Below are 6,105 nucleotides of genomic sequence, written 5' to 3' on the forward strand. Positions count from 1 at the left end.
TCTGTTACACCACAAGTGTTTTGTGTTCAACATTGTAATACTGTGTACAGTTTTATCGTATCTGTTACACCACAAGTGTTTTGTGTTCAACAATGTAATACTGTGCAGAGCTTTATCGTATCTGTTACACCACAAGTATTTTTAGTAGCCCTTGAAGAACAGGCTCCGTACTGTAAATGTACAGTTTACGTGATGCACGTAAATTACGATTTATAGTAGAACTACTTCAGTTTTGGCACATTGTTAGAAACTTACTAAAATATTTTCTCAGTAAAAAGAATGTAAAACAGAACTCGTGAGAGCGTCTTCGTTTTTATGTCAGTGTAGGACGTTCAACAAGAAAGTCAGTGAGAGGGGGTATTACAAGTGTATAACTTAAAAGTGTTGGGGTATTACAAGTGTATAACTTAGAAGAGTTGGGGTGTTACAAGTGTATGACTTAGAAGAGTTGGAGTATTACATGTATATAACTTAGAAAAGTAGGGGTATTACAAGTGTATAACTTAGAAGAGTTGTGATATTACAAGTGTATAACTCAGAAGAGTTGGGGTATTACAAGTGTATAACTTAGAAGAGTTGTGATATTACAAGTGTATAACTCAAAAGAGTTGGTGTATTAGAAGTATATAACTTAGAAAAGTTGGGGTATTAAAAGTATATAACTTAGAAGAGTTGGGGTATTACAAGTGTATAACTTAGAAGAGTTGTGATATTACAAGTGTATAACTTAGAAGAGTTGTGATATTACAAGTGTATAACTTAGAAGAGTTTTGATATTACAAGTGTATAACTTAGAAGAGTTGGGGTATTACAAGTGTATAACTTAGAAGAGTTGTGATATTACAAGTGTATAACTTAGAAGAGTTGGGGTATTACAAGTGTATAACTTAGAAGAGTTGGTGTAATAGAAGTATATAACTTAGAAAAGTTGGGTATTACAAGTATGTAACTTTAGGAAGTTGGGATAATATAATTTTATGATTTAGGGAAGTTGAAGGTAGGCGTTATCTCCCGAATTTTGAAAACCATATATATATGTGTGTGTGTAGGTATAAAATCGTGCACGTATCTTTAGTGAATAGAAGATCGTTATTAATAACAGAGTTTATTAATTTATCTTATCACGAGACGATAACTCTGGTGGTTTCGTTTTTTATTTTGACAATAATTCTTTATTGAACATTACTTGTGAATTACATAATGTTGTTACGTCAGATATATACGTATATAGGTTAGAATCTCTACACGTAAAACCAAACAACCTCGAATCCACAGTTCGATACAAAAACTACATGGCCACGCTTGGATACAACGAGTTTCCTGAACAGACGAGGTTATAGTTTTAGTGTATTAGGAAGTCAGTGCTAACACTTTACAGAAAGGAATATAGATTGGATAAAAGAAAACCGGTTGTAGTTCAGAAGCACACACATTAATCTAACTGAGTCGACTCTCTTCGTGCGACCCATAAAAACTTTTATATATCCTAGTCATGTGACGTAGCGACACCTAGGCAACGTTTTAGGTACTTTAAATAGTCTGTGATACGTGTTAATAAACATAACACATAAAAACGGTTTCTTTAACTGTGACCTATGCCTTCTTGGTTTGTAATTTTTCTTCATACTGATCATATGTAAGAGATTCATGTACAAAGTGGAAATTTCTAGTGAGGAACTTTTACTTATAAATAGTGAGAAAATAAACACGATGTTTAGTCTTAATGTCCTAGCATGTTTTGTGATAATAGGATAATCATCACAGTTTCTATACTTTACTATGTTTCAGATATACACAAAACAAAACCTTGGTAGATTCTCCAATAATCAGTGATGTCTGACGATGACCGAAGAAGGTCGAAACGTTGTTCGCTCCTCTACGTAAAAATTTTCTCAACCCGAACGAGCCGTTTTAACATATAGATTCTCCAACAGGTGGTTTCAGCCATAAATTCTAAATGTAGATCAAAATCAACGCGTCGTTGAAGCGACATCTTGCGACTACTACAAAGAAAATATAAACATCTTGGGGAAAAAAATGCTGTGTGTAAAATATTATAATAGACAAAATACAATATTATTTTCAAACAGAGAGGTTTCTTACTAAATTACTAATAATTATATCCACAAAGGTCTATTACTTTGTAGTATTCATACAAATCATTCTACCAGTAATGTTGGTGTACCATTAACACTACATAAGCTATTACAATCTGGATTAATATAAATCACTAAAAACAAATATCTCATTAGAACCGTGGTGTTCCATTATGTCTAGATATCTTATTACAAACAAACCTTGGTGTCTCACTGAAACCATATAGTTTTCGAGTTTTCGACCAGTAATGTTTGATTGTTGTATATGCTATACACTTGTTCATTACTAGCTACACGTTAAATATGTTTTAATTCCAAATAAAGTGGATTCTGTGAGGAAGATGAAGAACATAAGCAGGAATCTGTTTACGTGGAAACACCATTCATGGGTGTGTTGTATGTTTTAATTTAGAGTGTCAGCTTGTTTCCTTGTTACTTGGAAACACCATTCATGGGCGTGTTGTATGTTTTAATTCCATATAAAGTGGATTCTGTGAGAAGGATGAAGAACATAAGCAGGAATCTGTTTACGTGGAAACACCATTCATGGGCGTGTTGTATGTTTTAATTCCAAATAAAGTGGATTCTGTGAGAAGGATGAAGAACATAAGCAGGAATCTGTTTACGTGGAAACACCATTCATGGGCGTGTTATATGTTTTAATTCCAAATAAAGTGGATTCTGTGAGAAGGATGAAGAACATAAGCAGAAATCTGTTTGCATGAAAACACCATTCATGGGCGTGTTGTATGTTTTAATTCGAAATAAAGTGGATTCTGTGAGAAGGATGAAGAACATAAGCAGGAATCTGTTTACGTGGAAACACCATTCATGGGCGTGTTGTATGTTTTAATTCGAAATAAAGTGGATTCTGTGAGAAGGATGAAGAACATAAGCAGGAATCTGTTTACGTGGAAACACCATTCATGGGCGTGTTGTATGTTTTAATTCCAAATAAAGTGGATTCTGTGAGAAGGATGAAGAACATAAGGAGGAATCTGTTTACGTGGAAACACCATTCATGGGCGTGTTGTATGTTTTAATTCCAAATAAAGTGGATTCTGTGAGAAGGATGAAGAACATAAGGAGGAATCTGTTTACGTGGAAACACCATTCATGGGCGTGTTGTATGTTTTAATTCCAAATAAAGTGGATTCTGTGAAAAGGATGAAAAACATAAGCAGGAATCTGTTTACGTGGAAACACCATTCATGGGCGTGTTGTATGTTTTAATTCCAAACAAAGTGGATTCTGGGAAAAGGATGAAGAACATAAGCAGGAATCTGTTTACGTGGAAACACCATTCATGGGCGTGTTGTATGTTTTAATTCCAAATAAAGTGAATTCTGTGAGAAGGATGAAGAACATAAGCAGGAATCTGTTTACGTGGAAACACCATTCATGGGTGTGTTGTATGTTTTAATTTGGAGTATCAGCTTGTATATATGTCAGATGTTTTATTCGTTCACTGTTTCGTATGAGATCAAATCTATTTCGGTAAAAAACACTATAAGATAAAAGGATTTTTTTGGTGTTGTTAAATGAACCTTTAAAAAACGTGTCATTATTATTTCTTCTATTAAAAGCAAGTTTAGAAGTATTCATATCTACCAGTAAATGATAGAATACATTCGTGTGCTTCTAAAGAAGTCTATGTTAGTAGCTAGGTTTGGTTTGAATTTCGTGCAAACCTACTCAAGGGCCATCTGCGCTATCCATCCCTAATTTAGCAGTGTAAGACTAAAGGGAACGCAGCTAGTCATTACCGCCAACTGTTGGGCTACTTTTTTACCAACGAATAATGGGATTGATCGTTACATTATAATGCCCCCACAGCTGAAAAGGCGAACATGTTTAGTGCGACGGGAATTCGAACCCGCGACCCTCAGATTGCGGGCCAGTAGTTAGGACATGCTGGTATTCAGTTAACTATAGCGTTACTCAGACCGATCAATTGTTGTTGTACTTCGTTGTTATGCTCCCATAGCTTCCTTTAGTGTTACCGTGATTTATTGTAGCGTTTCTCTAGTTTAATGTAATGTTACGGTATGGATAGTTAAGCACAGTTTAACGTAGTGTTACAGTAGTGGTAGTTAGGCATAGTTTAATGTCTTATAACGGCAGTTATATAATGGTACTTTGGTATAGTTTAATGTAGAGTAATAGCAGTGGTACAGTTAGTTTAATATAATGGTATAGTAGTAATTAGGCATGAAGAGTGTTTTAAGATTCTCAACGTCGATAGAAGTACATTTAAAATAAATGTTTTTAACATTGTAACTCAGGTAAGTGTGAACTACATTTCACGTGATGAATTTGTATTTTCCATAACTAACTTCCCTTGTATTTTATAGGTGGAGCTGTTTACGTAATCCTTATACTCGGTGTTAATTGGCTGTAATGCTATAATATGGTGGTTATTAATAATAATGTATCTGTACATGCGGGTACTTAACTATTAACATAAAACGTTAGACTAATGATATTAATACTAAAATTGAAGTTATAACTTCCTTAAAACATATTCATCTTCCCTGGTTAATTTATATATTAATTCTCAAATACAAAGAAATATTTTCTGTTTCATATACAAATGTATATAATGTTTCAACTCATACACGTTTCAAACTATTGAGACAATAATATGGGATAATCTACTTGAGTGGACATCGAGATCACTGGCCCTGTAGAAGAACTCTGGATTTTGGAGGTGGTGTGAGAAGTGCGAAACCGTGCAATACCAGAAAATATTCGAAACTGTGGAAGCATTATAAAATTAATCATCTGTCCCTCAATGTGACGATACTGTCTTCCTTCTTGATGGTAGTACAAAACTAGAGATGGCAGTAGCTGGCTTTAGAAGCTTTAACAGAAATGCAGAACATATACGTTTACCACCGATGTGGCCTAAAGTGGTGTTATCCTTAAGTTGCAAGTAGCCGTTTGAATAAGAACGCTTAACTAGATATGCGGGCAGGGTTTTTAGTGTTGTTTCATCACGATTGTTTGAAATATGTTACGTGAGTTAAGGAAAACAATAAAGCCACTTATATTAAGGCGTTTCTTATCCTTATTTCTATTTTTTGTTTCCTATTGTTGTATCTAATAACACATTGAAAACCATACTCACCTTTGTAGAAGTTAAACAAAACCAAGGCACGCCTGATTGTTCAAAGGTCGATCAGGACATGAGTATAGTTTAGAAATAGTCAAGGCAGTTGTCAGCTATTCTGACTAAAACGTATTTAATTCAAAATGAACAGCTATATATATTAAAACAATACAGGTTGTATGAACAATATTTATTACGTATCTCCGTAAATCATCAGCCAGTCACGTCACATCTTCATTAGCTGGATGTTTTCGTATTCATTAGTATTAACCACATGTTAATAAACATAAAAACCATAGTATCAGGAAGAAAGGTTTAATGTATCACGCTAATAAGAATTAGACAGCATATGTGTGAAGTTAATATACCTAGTGATAGAAGTTTCAGATAATAACATCATTTTATATTCTAAAGTAAAATAAAAATTCATCTTCTCGATCTCTATAGAGCATCAACATTTATTCTATTTCTACATTCCAAGTCTTCAGGTCTATCTAAATATACACGTTGTTATCATGTTTAAAGTTTTACACACTTGTATATACTCTCACCTTAACATCGATGGAGTATCTTTACTGTTTATCTTACAGTAATAGACACGTGTCACAAGTTCTTATTTTCATCTCTGTTATACATTTATGTTACTACTGTTTTTAAAATCACAGACACGAGTTACAAGTATCTTTATAACAGTTGTATGACATCTCACTATAGCTTTTGTATCTTTATAACAGTTGTATGACATCTCATATAGCTTTTGTATCTTTATAACAGTTGTATGACATCTCACTATAGCTTTTGTATCTTTATAACACTTGTATGACATCTCATATAGCTTTTGTATCTTTATAACAGTTGTGTGACATCTCACTATAGCTCTTGTATCTTTGTAACAGT

Source organism: Tachypleus tridentatus, unplaced genomic scaffold (assembly GCF_004210375.1).
Source record: "Tachypleus tridentatus isolate NWPU-2018 unplaced genomic scaffold, ASM421037v1 Hic_cluster_1, whole genome shotgun sequence".
In the NCBI taxonomy this organism is placed as follows: domain Eukaryota; kingdom Metazoa; phylum Arthropoda; class Merostomata; order Xiphosura; family Limulidae; genus Tachypleus; species Tachypleus tridentatus.